This window comes from Nelumbo lutea, chromosome 4 (assembly GCF_056320005.1).
Source record: "Nelumbo lutea isolate HS-2025 chromosome 4, American lotus-T2T, whole genome shotgun sequence".
Lineage (NCBI taxonomy): Eukaryota > Viridiplantae > Streptophyta > Magnoliopsida > Proteales > Nelumbonaceae > Nelumbo > Nelumbo lutea.
The window spans coordinates 78,583,187-78,603,038 of NC_142687.1; positions in this window are offsets into that span (position 1 = coordinate 78,583,187).

Genomic DNA, 19,852 nt, shown 5'->3' on the forward strand with positions numbered 1-19,852 from the left:
TCCAGTTGATTTCATTGTGTTAGACATGCAAGAAGATGTGGAGGTCCCGCTTATCCTAGGGAGACCTTTCCTGGCTACCGGGAAAGCAATGATTGATGTCCAACAAGGACAACTCAGCCTTAGGATACAAGATGAGGAGATAATTTTTAAAATGTCTAATGCTATGAAACATGCACCCTCTAGTGATGATTCTTGTTTTATGATTGATGCCATTGAATTGACAATTGATGAATGCTTCCAGGTAAGTAGAATAACTGATCCTCTTGAACTCTGCCTCCAGCAGGGAGAACTTGAAGAAGGAGAAAATGAAAAAATAAACCTCATGATAGCATACCTGAACGATAAGCCTCAATTCAAGGGAAAGGGGTTTCTTAAATTAGAGAACTTAGGCAAATGGCCTGGACCATCAGGTAAGCCATCACCCCAAGAACCCCCCACCCTTGAACTGAAGCAATTACCATCCCATTTAGAGTATGCTTTCCTTGAGGAACCATCAGATCTCCCCGTGATAATTTCCGCAGCGCTGAATCCCTTACAAAGAGAAAAATTATTAAGAGTGCTGCGGGAACACAAAAATGCTATAGCTTGGAAGGTAGAAGATATCAAAGGCATTAATCCATCAATCTGCACTCACAGAATTTTGATGGAAGAGGACAGCAAGCCTTCCGTTCAACCCCAAAGGTGCCTGAACCCCAACATGAAAGAAGTAGTAAAGGCTGAAATAATTAAGTTGTTAGATGCTGGGATTATTTATCCTATTTCTGATAGTTCTTGGGTAAGCCCTGTGCAAGTTGTGCCCAAAAAAGGGGGTACAACTGTTGTTCCAAATGAGAAAAATGAGCTCATCCCTACTAGAACTGTTACCGGATGGCGTGTGTGTATTGACTATAGAAAATTAAATGAAGCCACCCGGAAGGACCATTTCCCTCTCCCATTTATGGATCAAATGTTGGAGAGGCTAGCCGGGCATGAGTATTATTGTTTCTTGGATGGATATTCAGGGTATAACCAGATACCAATTGCACCAGAAGATCAAGAAAAGACCACTTTTACTTGCCCATATGGAACCTTTGCATACCGAAGGATGCCCTTTGGGTTATGCAATGCCCCAGCAACCTTTCAGCGATGTATGATGTCTATATTTTCTGATATGGTTGAAAAATTTATTGAGATCTTCATGGATGATTTTTCAGTTTTTGGCTCTTCGTTTGATGCATGTTTGAATAATCTGGAACAGGTGCTTACTAGATTTAAAGAAACACATCTTGTGTTGAATTGGGAGAAATGTCATTTTATGGTGCAAGAAGGCATAGTGCTTGGACACATGATCTCTCAAAGAGGTATAGAAGTCGACAAGGCCAAGGTGGAGGCAATAGAAAAATTGCCAACCCCAACATCTGTTCGTTCTTTGAGAAGTTTCTTAGGACATGTCGGATTCTATAGAAGGTTTATTAAAGATTTCTCAAAAATTTCCAAGCCATTATCTACCTTGCTTCAGAAAGAAGTGCCTTTTGAATTTTCAACTGAATGCCTTCATGCTTTCAACATCTTGAAAGACAAATTGATCCATGCACCTATCATGGTAGCACCAGATTGGACCCTCCCATTTGAATTAATGTGTGATGCGAATGATTTTGCTATAGGAGCTGTTTTAGGACAAAGAATGAACAAACATTTTCAGCCAATTTACTATGCTAGCAGAACCTTGACTGGACCCCAACTCAATTACACCACCACAGAAAAGGAGCTGCTAGCAGTAATATTTGCACTTGATAAGTTTCGTTCATATCTGATATTATCCAAGGTTGTTGTCCACACAGATCACTCGGCATTAAGGCACTTGTTTACCAAGCAAAACTCAAAACCAAGACTGATCAGGTGGATCCTTTTATTGCAAGAGTTTGACATTGAGATTAGAGACCTGAAGGGTGCTGCAAACCTGGCTGCTGACCATCTCTCCCGGTTGGACACGGTAAGCTCAAAAGAGGAGATAACCAGCAACATTCGAGAAGAATTTCCGGATGAGCAGTTGTACTCAATACAGAAATACTCATATCCTTGGTATGCTGATTTTGCTAATTATCTAGCTGCACAAGTCCTTCCTCCTAACCTTTCATATCAACAGAAAAAAAAATTCCTTTCTGATGTAAAATACTATCTGTGGGAGGAACCCTTTTTGTATAAATTGTGTGCAGATCAGATCATAAGGAGATGTGTCCCCGAGGAGGAGATGGAGTCGGTACTCCAATTTTGCCATGATAAAGAAGTAGGAGGTCATTTTGGAGCTAGTCGCACTGCAGCCAAGGTTTTGCAATCAGGTTTTTATTGGCCCACACTTTTCAAAGATGCCCATCGGTATGTGTCTACATGTGACAAATGCCAAAGATCGGGAAACATTTCCCGACGGAATGAAATGCCCCTTTCCAATATTTTAATCTGTGAAATCTTTGATGTTTGGGGTATAGATTTCATGGGACCTTTCCTGAATTCTTTTGGGAATAAGTACATCCTCGTTGCAGTTGAGTATGTATCCAAATGGGTAGAAGCCATGGCTTTACCCACAAATGACTCAAGAAGGGTGGTACACTTCCTAAAGAAGCTATTCTCCCGATTTGGCACTCCGCGAGGTATAATTAGTGATAGGGGAACTCACTTTTGCAATAGCCAATTTGAGAGGTTAATGCAGAAATATGGAATTACACATAAATTAGCTACCCCTTATCACCCTCAAACCAGTGGCCAAGTGGAGTTGGCTAACAGGGAACTCAAAAGAATTCTAGAAAAGGCCGTAGCATCCGCCAGAAAAGATTGGTCCATCAAATTAGATGATGCATTGTGTGCATACAGAACTGCATTTAAGACACCCATTGGCATGTCCCCCTACAGATTGGTCTTTGGTAAAGCATGCCATTTACCAGTTGAATTGGAACACAAGGCCTATTGGGCTCTTGAATTCTTAAATTTTGACATTCAGGCCACAGGGGCTAAAAGGCGGTTGCAATTGAATGAATTGGATGAATTCAGACTTACCACCTATGAGAATGCCAAAGTTTATAAAGAAAGAATAAAAAACTAGCATGATAAGAACTTGCTGAGACGGGATTTTTATGTTGGCCAACAGGTATTGTTATATAATTCCCATCTCCGCTTGTTTCCAGGTAAGCTGAGATCCAGGTGGTCTGGACTCTTTACCATTTCACAGGTTTTTCCCCATGGGGCTATAGAACTCACCCACCCAGTTCAGGGCACGTTTAAAGTAAATGGTCAGCGCCTGAAACCATATTCAATGGGCGGTACTGTACCCCCTCCATCCACTGTTTATCTTGATAACCAATAATCTTTTATGCTTGCTCATGAACAGGTTAAGGAATCTTTTTGTCATTTATCTTTTTAGAATATTAGTTAGTAAAATAAAGATCTTTTTCTCAAAATTCCAATTCTTTAAGGACTCAGTTCATCATTTTCTTTTCTTCAGTTTGCTCTAGCAAGTGTGATCCCCTAACACTACGAACATTGAGGACAATGTTCATCTTAAGTGTGGGGGAGTGAACCCGAGGCTAGGGTATGGGGGCTGAAACCATGCACCCCAACACACATATGCAGGCAATGACATGACCAAAAAAAGACTGGAACCCCTCAAGTTCATTACTATTTATTTGATGATTTTTTTAAGAAGGAATTCAATGAGTTGAGGGAGACTGATGTACTTGTTAAGTTTTTATTCTTGTGAATGACCCAATTTGATATATGCATGAGAAAAAGGGAGCTGAATATGCCTTTCAGCATGACTAGCCCTAACTTTCTTCATGTGTACGGAAGCCCTTGATTTCATTGTTAATGGTCAAGAAAGCTAAGTGCACATCTGAAGTGTTGATTCTTGAGGTTCAATAATTGCAAAGAAGGACGAAAGCCCAAATTGACTCCACTATTTTGAGCTGAATAGTAAAACTAGCAGCTCAGAACATGAGTCCTACCTCAAGTAAGTGACTAGTGTGAGATGGAGCATAAGATGCACTCACACCAAAAAAAAAAAAAAAAAAAAAAGAGAGAGAAAAATGTGTGAGATGGAGCATAAAATGCACTCACACCGAAAAAAAGAAAAAAGAAAAAAGGGTGAGATGGAGCATAAGATGCACTCAACCTTAGAAATAAGTAATTGTGGTGACAACCGAGGTTCAAAGGGGCACTCTAAAGTTGAACTCTCATTGAGATTTAGTTACAGATGTGAAACTTAGTGAAATTGATTATTAACCTTGACAATTAAGGAGCTGATTTATATATGAATTAGGAGTGAAGGCTAGACTATGATGAAATTCATATTCTCCTTTCCTTGGATTTGATACATATCTTAAATGGTAATTTACAAGAATAAGAGTTGAGCACTTACAAAAGTTCCCCGACTACTCAATGCATTTCTATCTTAAAAAGTTCACCAGGTAAATGGTGAGAACAGAAGGGGGGAATGTTAAGTTTATGGCTGATGTCTTTGCTTGAGGACAAGCAAAAGCTTAAGTGTGGGGGTATTTGATGAACCTACAATTTATCTATATTTTATGAGGTTTTTGCATGAAATTTTATGCTGGTTTAATTAGATTTTGCCCTATTTTAGCTTGATTGCAAGAAAGATTTCAGGGGGAGCCAAATCAACAAAAAGAAGGCAAAAGCAAGAAAAGAAAGCCCAAAATTTATCAAGTTCAGCCCAGCCCAGCCATGAGAGCAAGGGAGTTTTCATTCGGCCCAAGAAGTGCAAGATAACTCTTTGGAAAACCCAAAGGAAGAAGCCTAGCAAGAAGGAAATTTCGGCCCAGCCCATTTTTAGCCCAAATAACAGCCTAGAGTGTAGCCCACATGAGCTCAAAAGCAAGCTAAGTTGTAGCCCAAATAGCAGCCCAAAGGGAGCTAGGGGCGGCAACTCCTAGATGTTTCTTGAAGAGAAGGAGGGAGCACTCTAGAAGGTTCATGAGGGGTGTAATACACCCAATTCTAGAGACTTCAAGAAGGGGCAAGAGCCCCCTTAAAAAACTATATAAGGAGGCCTCTAGGAGGGGGGAGAGGTGTTCAATTGCTTGAGAGGAAGGCTCTCCCACTCTTAGAGGTTCGGCCACCTTGAGAGAAGAGAAGAAAAGAAGGCTAGGCGCAAGGAAGAAGAAGAAGAAGGGCTGAAGGAAGTTCAAGACAAGCAAACTAGAAGAAGAAGGTGAGTTCGAATTGAGGGTTTGTGATTCAAAGATCTTTTGTAATAAATCATTTGTAGTTTCATTCTCTTTTGATTTGAATTCAGTTTCTTAGTTATATTTTCTTTCTTCTTTCTCCTTGTTTCCATTCTTCCTTGATGTATTTCAGCTTGTAAAATTTCAGTTCAGCAATCTAATTCTTTTTTATTCATTCAAATGATCATGGATTGTACTTGAAGTTTCTTGAATAAGGGTGTTATTGCAGATCAATTCGGCCAACTAACCTTCAAAACTCAGATCTGAATTCTCAGATTTGAGATTGCATGATCTGAATTGCTTGAAAGAGAATTCAGATCTGCAATTTTCAGATTGGCCGAATTAATCTACAGCTTGGAATTCCTAGAGTGCTTGAGAGAGACTCTAGGAATTCAGATCTACTATTCAAGAACTGAATTGAGTGCAAGGTTAGAGATAACTTGCACAATTCAGTTGGTGATCAATTCAGATTTGAATTGATGCCTTAGAAGTGTTTGAAGAAATGCATGCATGGGGATTAGATTCTTGCTAGAGATAGAAGAACCGTCACTCATGCATAGGATGAACATGCGCTTGAGAGAGACTGTTCATGACCTTGGGGTTTCACCAAACCAAGGCTCAATCATGATTTATTCGAATGATCCAAATTGATAGGTTGCTGAATTCTGAGATTGACATTTACTGCTTACTCTTCTAACCTGATTTGAAGGCAATTGGGCCAATGATTTAGATAGATTTTAATTTAGGATTTTTTTTAGCTTTCATTAAAGTTTTGATTCATTTGTTGATCAGATAAGAAGTGCTCAATTTAGTATTGGTAATTGTTTCCTAAATCCTCGTGGGAACGATACTTCACTCACTACTTTATTACTTGAACGGCTAGTGCACTTGCTAGTGTCACAATGAGCCACACATCACCTTTCTGTCCAATGAGTGCTTACCCATCATATTCATGGACGCCAAGGTACCATGAGAGAGTTCCCATTTTCTGGTGAAGCCCCTCCCACATCGGTCTATGATGCCCCTATCATCTTATGAAACACTTAGACAAGCCCAACAGCAAATGGATAGCCCATTTTCTAGTGCGTTTCCTCATTACTGAAGGACCCATCCTCATGCTAATGATGGAAGGCCTTTAGAGAGTTCATCGTATGAATCTTCCTATCACTTGCACTCATATTAGCTGGAGGGAACAGTTATTATGCCCTAGTTTGATTTATGTCAAACCAAAGTGGTTCCCACTGACTTTCATAAAGTCAGATTTCGGTGGGCCTTAATCAGCTAGGGTTCCGCACGTAACCTCTTGATGAGGTGTGGGGCCCACCACTGAGGGAGGTCATCCAATGACCAAAAGAGACACAATGGCAATGATGTGCATTCAGCCATTGTGTGCGCAAGAGACACTGTCGAATGAGCATGGGCCAAGCACTTATGGCCCATGTACGTAGAACATCACACATCCAAACATCTCATGCAGGGATAAATTAATCCAATCAATTAATTATCTGTAAGGCACATTGGAAGCCCATTATAAATCCATAATATTAACCATTAATATTCTCTAGGTATATGGGCTGAAGTAGGGTTGCCCAGTTCGGCCCATATAGCTTTACACTTTGAAGTGGGCTTTTGGAACCAATCTTGGTTCGAATGGGTCTAGGGTTCGATTTTTAATTAAATCTTTAATTCAAGAAAATAATCTGAAATTAAAGAACTGATAAAAGAAAATCAATAATCAGTTAAACAGGGCTGTTCACACAATCCATCCTACAAAATAGATGTTAGATCACAATTTGCAGTTTATAAACTGCAAATCGCAGATAGCGCTTGTCCCATCTGCAAAAACTCCTTCTCTACGAAATCTCCCTTTCTGCGCCGCCATCTTCGATGCAAAAATAAAATAAATAGAAATCCTATTTCTATTAATATTTACATCATATCGAATGCCTATACATTGAGTTTAAAATAAAAAATAAAAAAATTGTTTACAGACCAAATGAAATAAATAAATCATGAAACTGCAAATCTTGCAATTCTCCCTACGCAAACCAAGAATTCAATCTCCCTTGTACGAACAACCCATAAATCAAGAAAATCATAAAAAACTATTCTAAACAATAATCAGATTTATATAAAATTAATTTCAGATTATTTGCCCATTAATTTTGGGAAGAAATTTCCCAAAACCCATATCTGCGCAAATTGGGTAGAACGCCTTCTGCCCATTTGCGCAGGTTTAGATCTAAAACAGAATGGTTCAAGATTTGAACCATGGCTCTGATACCACTGAAGGGATAGGATATCCATCACATGGACGCCCAAAAATCACGGAATAAGGGGGCGAATTTCAAAAATTTTTCTCTCCCTTCAACTGGGAATCGCATTCCCTACTTAGAAAATCATATTTTCAATGATCACTCTTGAACCATAAATTGAACTAAATCTGAACCAAAAGGAGTAGGGAGGGGTAATACTTGATATGGAGAAGCAATATCTCCCAATGGAGGTGTTCACACCCATGCAAGGATCCAAAATCTGCTCCCACTAAAGATGGCACAGTGCAGGGTGGAGCAGAATCAACAGTGTTCTTCCGAAAGAACTTAATTCACAAGAATCAATTAGATGGCCTATGAATACAACTCCAACCAATCTTTTCTCCAAAAGCTTGGTATCAAGATCAAATCTTGATTTCTCCCAAGAAATGTAGATCGAACTGCTAGAGGCGGCGGCTACAGAAAGGAGGTGGCAAGAGAGTATTTGCAGGGTGCACAATTCTCTCTTCTTGTAATCTCAGCTCTGAAGACAAGAGTGTGTTGGTTGCATCTATAAAGGTTGCCGCCCCCTCCTCCTTTTATAGACTTAAAGGGATCAGCTCCTAATCCCATTCGGAGTTGCTAATCCAAATCATATCTGGATAAGAAGTCCCTTTAAGTGATAAGGGATAACCCTTATCTTATCTACAGATCAGATCAGCCACCTCCAAATCTAATTAGGAGGTTTCCAGATCTAAATCTTATTTAGATCTTGGACTCTCTAAGTGGATAGGGTCTGGGCTCAATCCTATCAGCTGATCCATCTCAGAATTCGCCCCTTAAGTGACTAATCAAATTAGCCCAGTTCGAAATGGGCTTAAGGCCCATTTAAGGTTATGCATTCATTCCAAACTTCTGCCCAGTTGGGCTTCCTTGTATGGCGTGGGACCCCAACATTGATCTACACATCAACCACATGGGTTCAGCCCAGCCTTTGTTACAAGGCCTGGCCGAATACACTGTTATGGACAGTGCACCCCCTGAAACCCATCTCATGGGCTCTATGGGCCCAACACTTACCCTAAGTGGTCCCTGGGCCAAACCACCTTGTAACACCCAGGGACTGTGGGCAGATGGCTCATCAGATATTATCCTCAATGGTCTCACACTTAACCTCTCAGCCCATAATGATCATACACTGCCCGACAAGAGAGGACCTCTCCCTCAGCTACAAGGAACAGTGTTGCACTCTCTGCTTATATGGATCCCGGGAATTAAAATCTTTTGCAAATAATTTCGAAACCATAATATACATACTTTCATATCTCATATAAAATATATTTTGCAAAACAAATCTCAATGATTGAAATCGGCTGCCAGCAGTCTTGGTTTCCATCAGTGAGAGTGCATCCCCGATCATTACCTTTGTCTGACAAAGAGGCTGATCCTGTCACTATGATCACCCACTCAGATGAATTCTCAGACTGTCCCAACATACCCAGGTTTTGACCCTCGCTAAGGATCTCACTGATTGGTACATCAAAGACAGCCCAATCCAACACCTAGTGTAGTATCATAATCGAGTCTAGGGGTCGGGTGTAACTTTCCAGTTTTTTCCATCAATCTCCAAGGTCCAGGGCAATACTGGAAATCTGGTCCAGTTCAAAGATTCAATTATTCCTACATTGTATGTGCCTAGGGTATCACTCTGACAGATAAGATAGACCACCCCAACCGACTTGGTGGCACCATAGTGTCAGCCTTGTCAGGATAGGTCTCCCCAGACTGACCCACTGGCTGTGAACATTCTAAACTAACACGAGTCTCATTAAGTGTCCAGTTTAAGGGTATTACACAGAAAAATACCAAGGAAACATGAATCAAATATGCACTTTTATTCATTTACAATAAACTCATAAAGTACATCATCTTGATTGAAGCTAAGGGCATACAAAACTGTCTAACACAATGGAGTATACTTGTCATAGGATGGTACCAACAACTTCTTCTCAACTGCTAAATATTTTTGTACTTTTTTGAGAAATTCCACCTTGTTCTTAAGCAATGTCTTGGAAATACACCAGTTGAGGGGTCACAAGCAGAGGCCATTGATGGCGGCAGCCATAGATACTAAGGTGTCAAGGTCTTTAACCTCGAGTTCCTCCTAGTTTAATCTCTTCATATAAGCGCAAAGGCTCTCCCCGGGCTTTTTCTTGATGGACATCAAGGAGATGATGATCTTCTAGCACTGTCAACTGCTCATAAATTAGGCTAGGAAAATGTTTGCAAATTGGTCCCAAGAGTTGATGGATTGAAGGGGGAGTGTAGAGAACCATATATGAGTAGCTTCCTTGAAAATGGCTTGAAAGGACTGGGACATGAGGGTGTCTGAGTACCCATGAAGGAGCATTAGGGCTTAAAAGGTCTCCAGGTTGTCTTCCGAATCCATGCTTTCATCATAGGTTTCAAGAATAGGCACCTTGAAATTAGGTAGGAGCAGCTCTAAGGTGATGGAGTTAGCAAAAGCTTCCATCCTACTGGGTGAGGCGAGCTAACTGGTGGAGGCATCACCTCTTTCCTCCTTTAACTGTCTTATCTCATCCTGAATTGTGCCTATTTGCTCCTGGAGGTTTTTGAGGCATTGGTCAATTTGAGGTATGGGGACCACGGTTTCTCTCGAGACTCTATCACCCAAGAGAGGTCTGCACGACTCCTAGAGAATTCAGATTTGGCTGGGTCCTAGGCTCTATGAACACGGCGATCATTGAGGTAATCATAGGGATCAAAATTTGCTGGGGGAGAGGTGTGGCATCGGCTAACTCCCGATTTATGAGGGGGGTTGTAATGGTCGGAGCGCCCTCTATCATCCCTTTTGCGGTTGGAGGCCTTGCAGTTGGCATGACGATCGCTATATTCTTCCAGGGTGTCCTAGAGATGGGAGTTGTGGTGGTTTCCACCTCAGATGGGTGGAAGCCAAGATGTGTTGGACCGGTGCTTTCTTGCCCAACGACTACTACTACCAGACTCCAAGGGATTTTCAACAATGCGCCCACCTAGGCGTTGGCTCACTGCAATGTGGGCAGATTTCCTGCCCTGTTGTTCCCATACCCTGAAAGGAAGCCTTATGTGGGAGGCATCCTCTCGAGCGCCCTAACTTATCTAGTTGTTGTGCCAAGTTGTCAAGTAGATGGAGCACCACATTGAACTGTTTATGGTTGGCTAAACTTTGGACATTAGGGACATTGTCCTAATTTTCAACCATTTTTGGAAATGTTAAGTAGTTTCTTAGAGTTTTTTGTGAAAAGGGAGTGATGCTAAGTCTTTCCCATAGACAACGCCAATTAATGTTGCCAAATTTGAGTGTTGTGGGTCGCACCTACTAAGAGTGGAAAGATGTCAGAGGCCCTGGGAGTGTTCCTAGGTGTGAGGACTCCAAAGATCAAGTTAGCTGAGGGCTCAGAGAATGCTAAGGTCACCACAAGAGAGTAAGTAATGGCTCAAGTATGTGCACATACATTTAGGTGGGGAGTAATGCACGATGTGTAACCATCCCATAGATTAGGGTCATATAGGAGGACTCAGAGAGGGGTCAGCCAACCTTGACCCCCTAATTAGTGACTCAGGAATAAATGCACCCATAATGTGCACCCATTTTAAGTGCTCCATAATTGCTAAGGGTGGGAATTACCCAATTGCCCTTAGGAGATTGTCCTCTATTAAAAATACCCCTGGCCGATGCCATGCATCAGGGTCTAATGGGCTAACCAAATTGAAGTGATGGGAGATCCATCATATAGATGGTCAAACTCTACAGGAAGGTTGGGCCTTTACTCCCACCCGAAAATCCTATTCCCAATTTAAAAAACTACATTTTCAAGGTTCGTTCTTATAACCAAACTGGGCCAAATCTGAAACCAAATTAAGGGAGGGATATACTTGATACGTAATCCACAGAAGAATGCTCCTCCCAACATAGGTGTTCACGCCCAAAGAGTGTACCAAATCCTCCATCCACTGAAAATGACACAGCTTAGGATGAGGCACGATTAGCAGGTAGTTCTTCACTAAGAACTTGTGATTCTTCAACAAGAATCGATTGGGACAGTGAGAACATCTTCTGTAAATAGCACATCACACATCCATACATCACATGCATGAAACAAATTGATCCAATCAAAAAATATCTATAAAACCCTTAATTAATTAGATTAATTCAGTATCAGCCCAACATAGCCCATGTAGCTAAATCAGGGCTGATTCAGTTTTATCATATTAAAATTGGGTTTTACAGAGGTGGGCCGAATTAAAACTTGAAGTGGGTCATCAACTTTCTGGCCTAAGTTGAATTTGGGTCAGAAAAACCAACCCCATCGAATAATGATTTGAAAATAAATTAATTCAAGATAATCAAATTATCAAGAAGCTAAAATTAGAGGGATGCACTGTGATTTTCTTGGATATCCTGCAAACCTACAAAGTACAGTTAATCATCGTAGATTGTAGAATTGATATCTGCAAAATTGCAGATTCCAAAACTTGTTTTTGCGAAATCTTTTTCTCCTCTTTTGCGCACTCTAGTAATCTCCAAATGGAAATAAAATAGAAAAACCTAATTTTTTCTATTATTACATTACATTGAATTCCTATACAAATTTTTTAAAAATAAAAAAATATATATTTACAGACCCAATTAAATAGAAAAGAAATCGCAGGGTGTGCCATTCTTGGCACCATAAAGATTCGATCTCCATCACATATGCAGCCCAAAAATTCAAGAAACATTCATAGAACAAGTCTATAAGTATGATAGAATAATAAAGATTTATTTTCCAGATCATCTGCCCATAATTTGGGAACCAATTCCCAGAAAAAATGCTAACTACACAAATCAGGTAGAATGCCTTCTGCCCATTTGTGCAGATTCAGATCTGTTCTAATTTGGTTCAAGACTTGAACCTGGCTCTGATACCACTAAATGGATGAGAGATTCATCATATGGATGGTCGAATCCTATAGGAAGGTTGGACGAAATTTCAAAAATTTCTTTACTCCCATCTGGGAATCCTATTCCCAATTTAGAAAACTACATTTTCAAGGTTTGTTCTTGTAACCAAACCGGACCAAATCTGAAACCAAATTAAGGAAAGAACATACTTGATATGGAATCCATGCAAGAATGCTTCTCCCAGTGTAGGTATTCACGCCCAAATAGTGTTCCAAATCCTCCCTCCATTGAAGATGACACATCTTAGGATGAGGCAGGATCAACAAGTAGTTCTTCACCAAGAACTTGTGATTCTTCAGCAAGTATTGAATGGGACAGTGAGCACAACTTCTAAATGGTTTCTTCTGTCAAGAAACAATATCAAGATTGAATCTTGATCAAATCCAAGAACTGGAGATCAAATAGGGTAGGGCAACAAGAGCAGGAAGAAGAAGAACTGAAGTCAAGATCAGTCTAACCAAGTTGTCTTCTTTCTATACTGAGTGAGTGTGTCTTCAAGGTTCGCCCTGCTCTCTTATTTATAGCCTTAAAGAGACAACTTCCTAATCTCATTAGGAGTTTTTTTATCTAAATCTTTATTTGGATCTAGACTCTTCAATTGATAAGGATAACCCCTTATCTTATCTGCAAATAAAGATCAACCTTTGTAATCAAATTAGGAGTTCCTTGATCCAAATCTTTGTTTGGACCTGGACAGTGTATGGCCTTAGCTCCACTCAGATTGATGTACATTATGACATTTATTGTAAATGAATAAAATACATATTTGATTCATGTTATAGTGGTGTGTTTCTGTGTAATACCCTTAAACTGGACACTTATGAGACTCGTGTTAGTTTAGAATGTTCACAGCCGTTGGATAAGCCTAGGGAGATTTATTCTACTAAGGCTAACACTGATGTGCCACCAAGTGTTGGGATGGCCTATCTTAGCTGCCAGTGTGAGACCCGAGGTACTTGTAGTGTAGGTTTACTTGAAACCCTGAACCGGACCAGAATTCCAGTATTGCCCTGGACCTTAGTGATTAGTGGGCAAAACTGGAAAGTTACACCTGACCCCTAGACTCGATTATGATACCACACTAGGTGTTGGATTGGACTGTCTTTGATATGCCAATCAGTGAGATCCTTAGTGGGGGTCAAATTCTGGGTATGTTGGGATAGTCCGAGAATTCATCTGAGTGGGTGATCATAGTGACAGGATCAGCCCCTTTGTCGGACAAAGGTAATGATCGGGGATGCACTCTCTCTGATGGAAACCAAGATTGCCAGCAGCGGATTTCAATCATTGAAATTTATTTTGCAAAATATATTTATATACAGATATACATATACATATATATATATATATATATATATATTATGGTTTCAAAATGTTTGCAAAAGGTTTTAATTCCCAGGATCCATGTGAGTAGAGAGTACAACACTGTTCCTTGCAGTCGAGGGAGAGGTCATCTCTTGTCGGGCAACGTTTGATCATAATGGGATGAGAGGTTAAGTGTAAGGCCATTGAGAGTTATACCCGATTGGCTAATCTTGCATCTGCCCACAGTCCCTGGGTTTTTATAAGGTGGCTTGGCCCAGGGACCACTTAGTGTAAGTGTTGGGCCCATTAGGAGTCCATGTGATGGGTTTCAAGGGGTTCACTATCCTTTCAGTGAACTCGGCCAGGCCTTATAACAAAGGCTGTTGAACCCATGTGGCTGATGTGTAGATCAATGTTTGGGTCTTACGCCATACAAAGAAGCCTAATTGGGCAGCAGTTTGGAAGCATTCTGAGCACTTAAACTTATTGGGCCTGAAGCCCATTTCGAATTGGCCTAATTTGATTAGTTAAATAAGGGGGCAGATATGGGATTAAATCAACAGATAAGACAGGGTCTTACCCTATCCACTCAGAGAGTCTAGATCTGAATACAAATTTGGATCTAGAAACCTCCTAATGAGATTAGGAGAGAGCTGATCTAATTTGCAGATAAGCTAAGGTCTTATCCTTATCTCTTGAAGAGAACTCCTTATCCAAATACAAATTTGGATTAGAAAACTCCTAATGAGATTAGGAGCTCTCTTTAAGGCTATAAAAGGAGGAGGGGGCAAATCATTCAACCCATCCAAGAACCATCCAAGAATCAGAGATCAGATCTCAGTTCACAAAGAGAGAAGACAGCTACGCCATCTTCTACTCTTGCGTTCTCCTCCAGTTGCCACCATACTGCCAGTTTGATCTCTATTGTAGGAGCGATCAAGAAGAGTCTTGATATCAGTCTTTGGAGAAAGGCTGATTAGAAGTTGTTGGAGTTTTTGGAGTTTTTCTTTGAGCGTCTTCGGAGTTTTTGGAGTTTTTCTTCCTCCTGTAATGGATGGTCAACCATTCTTCCTCCTGTAATGAATGAGAAAACAGAGTACCACTCTCGTTGCTGAATGAAATTCCCAGTACCATCGTTGGATGTCTAACATTGTCATCCATCTCATTTTCGTTGAAACAAAGACTAGTTGTTAGTGAGGAATTCTCATATGTGTTCCCTTCTTTAACAACTAGTCCCCCATCCCAGTACTTCCTTGGACGACTGACAATTTGGTTGGCTAGAGGTGGAGGTCAAATTCAATCACCACCGTTATGTGTTTTAGTCGGGGAGAGAGGAATGATGAATAGTGTTATTCCTTGTTTATGGGGAAAGAGAGAGAAAATCAGAGGGAAGATTGGAGGTGGGAATGCACCACCATTCTACCGATGTGCCTTGTGAGGAAGAAGATGAAGTGGATTATGGAGTTGTTGAGATAGGGATATTTTAGTAAAAACAGATGCATATTAACATTTTCTATCTTGGTCATTGACGGAAGGGAGGTATTTGTTGAATTTTTTAAAAATAAAGAGGAGGTTTTTGTTAAAATGAAATTATAGGGAAGGTTTTTATATTTTACCTTAATAATAATAATAATAATAATAAAGAAAGTGAACCCAAGGGAAAATGCGTAGAAGCCTACCAGATGTATGTGGCTAAAAATGATCAACGAAACAAATGCTTGAGGTAAGACAACACAACTAGGCCTGTAAACAATATTCAAAAATTTGAATTCGAATCCGAGATTCGACATAATCTTATCGAATTCGGATAGTTCAAATCATATATTCAATCAAATTCGAATACCAATTTTTTACCGATTAAATTATCGGATCGAATTCGGATATGCATTGATGCGATCCGATAAATATGCAAACCGATTATATATATACACATATATATATATATATATATATATGTAAGTATAAAACTAAAAAGAAGGTTCAAAAATAAAAGAAAACAATTTTAGAATTGAGAAAATGAAAAATAACATTTGATGATTCTAATTTCGAAATTGAAATTTACCTCTCTACCTCTCTAGCTCTCTCTAGTCTCCACTCTCCATCTTTCAAACCCTAACCCTAACCATTCATCCCTTCCTTCATCATCGCCGCCCATGCAACCACCATCACCGGTCACCGCCCCTCATCCTCCGCTGCTCTGCCTCTCCTCAATCCTCTCTTGTCACTTCATCGGTTGTCTCTCATCTTCTCCTATCCGTCATCCTCTGCTGCTTCGTCAGTACTCAGTCATCTCTCATCTTCTCCTCTCTCGTCACTTACTGACTCAGCATTATCATCTGCTCCACTGCTCTGCCTCTCCTCAGTTCTCTCTAGTCACTTCATCATTCGTTTCTCATCTTCTCCTTTCCTTCATCCTCCATTGCTTCATCAGAATTTAGTTGTCTCTCATCTTCTCCTCTTTCATCATTCATTGACTTAGCAATGCCGGCCATTACTGTCTCCTTCGCTGCTGCTCAATGCCTCAAGGCCCTCAACTGTCCAGCATCACCAGCCATGTGCTATGAGAGTGACATTGTGCCAAGTGCCAATAATCCAGAATCATCAGCCAACACTACCATCACATTCACACTACCGGGAACTGGTGTATTTGGAAGCATGTCGTTAACCACTTTGGAACACCAGTTTTAATATTTATAAATTTCCTCATTTCTCATAACAATTACAAACACAGTAAATGGTGAGAACGGATCATATCCATAGGGAAGCGAGGGAAAAATCGTTACGAACTTTAATCCAGATAAAAGAACACAAAGGAAAGGTGCAACATCACAAAATTTAATTAATTAAAATGGAAAAATAGAATTCGAACATTATTAAAAGTGAAAAGTGCAAAAAAATAAATAAATAACAGAAAAAATAAATAAATAAACTAATTAAAAAGTTTGTAATTCGATCAGAGGTAGCAGTCTTCGAATCTCTCTTTTGACCCTCAAACTTCTTGAGCTAGGCCTTCCGTCTCACTTGGCCGAATTCCAGATTTGCAGAAAAGAAAACAAAAGTAAATTGTAGAAAGGAAAAAGTGGAACTGGAAATTAAATCTAAAACTAATAGTTGGGATCCGAATCCAGAGGTGGTAGTAGTGGCTTAGGCGAACTACAAGCAGGAACCCCTCCTCTTAACTAGGCGTCCTCCTCTTCCTCTACCCTTGAATTTCTCAAGATCAGCCTTCTGTCTTACCTAGGGGCAGAATCCAACCCCTTCTCAGGAGCCCTTGGGTCCTTTTTATAGAGAATGATGGATATAACTGGGATTAGAGAGAAAGAGGGGGGCTGCAACTGGGTTTTAGCAAAGATCTGGGCACCCTAGGGTTGCTAATGAAGGGTTAGGATGGTTCTAAGGTGATCCTAAGGCTGAGAAGAAAAGGAAAGGGCACCCAATATTATGTAGGGTTGAGATTTGGGCACCCAGAAATGGATGGTGGAGATTGAGGCGCCTAGGGTTGAAAGGTGGAGATTAAAAGGAGTGGGTGGCGCCCTAGAGTCGATGGCTGAGATAGAGAATGGAATAGAGGGCTGAGATCTAGTGGCTAGGGGCTGAATGGTGTGGATTAGAAGTTAGGTGGCATCCTAGGGTTAGAAAGCTAAAAAGACAGTGCCCTAGAATGAATGGTGGATATTAGAAGGGATGGAAGGTGGAGATTCAGCAGCTAAGGGCAGCTAGGGTTTGTTAAGGATAGAAAGAATGAGTTAGAAGGCGCCCTAGGGGTTCTGTATTAGATTTAGGTAAAAACATAATTGGGCTTTTTAGATTCAATATGTCTTAGGGATTCAATAGTTTTATTCTCTCATATCATCAATGAATTTCAGTTTCTAGAGATGGGAAAAAGGGTTCAATCTCTCTCTCTCTCTTTCCTCTGACTGATCACCAAATAGAGTAGTGGAGATTCAGGTGCTAATGTAAAACACCTTGAGCAAGAGATTGAGGCTAAAATTCAACACTTGAATTCAAAGGTTACAACGATATCCCATGATTATCCACATGCTTACAAGGCATGTGACGATTGTGAAAAGCTAAGCTTTTCCTTAGTCAAGTAGGAGAGTTATTAGAGAAATAGTCAGTTTATTGATTTTTTAGACTTTCCACCTAGAGCATGTATTGCAACAATAGAAGTTCAGGATTAATAAACATATCATGCTTGTTTCTTTTTGTATTTTACATATATATTGCCTGTATTGGTTGATTGGGCCCTGCATTTGATTGATGTGTGGCTCATTGTGACACTAGCAAGTGCATTAGCCACTCAAGTAATAGAGTAGTGAGTAGAGTATCATTCCCATGAGGACTTATGTAGCAACTACTAGTAATAAATCAGTCTACCGTTATCTGATCAACCGAAATGTAAAACTAATGAAAAACAGAAATTCTAACTACAAAGTTATTTCTAACACATTGGACCAAACACCTTGTATGCAAGTGAGGAGACAAGCTAAAGATGCATAGAAAAATAAATTCAACAACTAGTTTTCTAGGCAATTCGAGTAGAACAGGATTCAGCCTTGGTTTGGTGAAATCCCAAAGCAATGAACAACCTCTCTCGAGCACATGTTCAACCTATGCATGAGTGATGGTCCTTATATCTCTATCAAGGATCTAATCACCATGCATGCATTCAGATCTTAGCAATTCTAGGGCTTCATTTCAGCTGGATGATCATCAACTCAGCTGAAAAAACACCAACCAAATTGTGCAAGTTATCGGTAACCTAGCACTCAATTCGGCTCTTGATTGGCAGATCTGAATTCTTAGAGTCTTTCTCAAGCACTCTAGGAATTCCAAGAAAGAGGAGCAATTTGGACAAACTGAATTAAAGCTACCTGAATTCTTTCTCAAGTAATTTAGGTATTACAAGTTCAAGATCTGAAATCACAGATCTGATTTTATAGAATAGCAGTTCAGATCTCACTATTTCATGATTTGAATTTACAGATCTGAGATTGGAAAATAGCAATTTAGACCTTATAAATACATGATCTAAAATTTCAGATCTGAGATTTCAGACTAGTAGTTTGGCCAACAATCCACAATTAAAATTCCAAACAAGAAACTTCAAGATTGAATCTACTTTACTCGAATGAACTTTGAAAACAAATTAAAAAATTGAATTTACATAAAACAAGATTTGATTACAGTAAGAAAGGAAAATTTGATGGAGAAATTATATAAATCTTAGTTGAATTCGATTACCAAATTGTGCAGAATTCATGTGAGGATGAAACCTTGATCTCCAATTGCTTTCTCCCCCTTCGAATTTAGCTTCTTCTTCTCTTGAAGCTGCTTGTTCCACCTCTCTTCTCCTCTCTTGCTCCTATCTCCCTCTCTTCTTCTCTCTTAGAACAAGAGATCAAGGAGAGTTCGAAATCAGATGTTGGACCCCTTTTCCCTTGGCTCTCTTCCCCTTTTATAGCCTTCTCCTCAGCCCCTTTCCTCCTCAAGAAAGTTCTCCCATCTAGAAAGTTCTCTCATCTAGAAAGTTCTACAATGCGGTTCTAGATAATTCGGGCTCGATTTTGACCCTGATTCAATCCATGTCTATCAAAACTCAAAACATGGAAGTTCTAAAACTTTTTTTATCTTTCCAATTCATCTTGAATCATCTCAATCAGAGTCCGGATGAGAGAGTTATGTCCAAATTACTATTTGGTGCCGAAATTGTCTAGAATTACCCAATTAGACTTGTTTTTCACTTGACGCCTCCTTTCTCTCTTCTAGAAAGTTCCCCGCCTTTAGGCTCCTTGGGCTGCACTTTGGGCTGCTCTTGAGCTGATCTTGATCTACAAATGGGCCTCCTCATTGCTGGGCCGAATAGGCTCCATTGGAGAGCTTCGGTTGTGCTCTCTCTTTGGGCTTTCCCAAAGAGTGCAACATGGGCTATATGGGCCGAATGGCCCTCCTTTGACCTCTCGGCTGGGCCTTGCTCCCATATGGGTTGTATCACCTTCTATTTAGCCTCCTTTAGCATGGTTTTATGCTCTTTTTCCCTAGACTTGTCCCCTTTGACAATTATCTGAAATCAAGCTAAA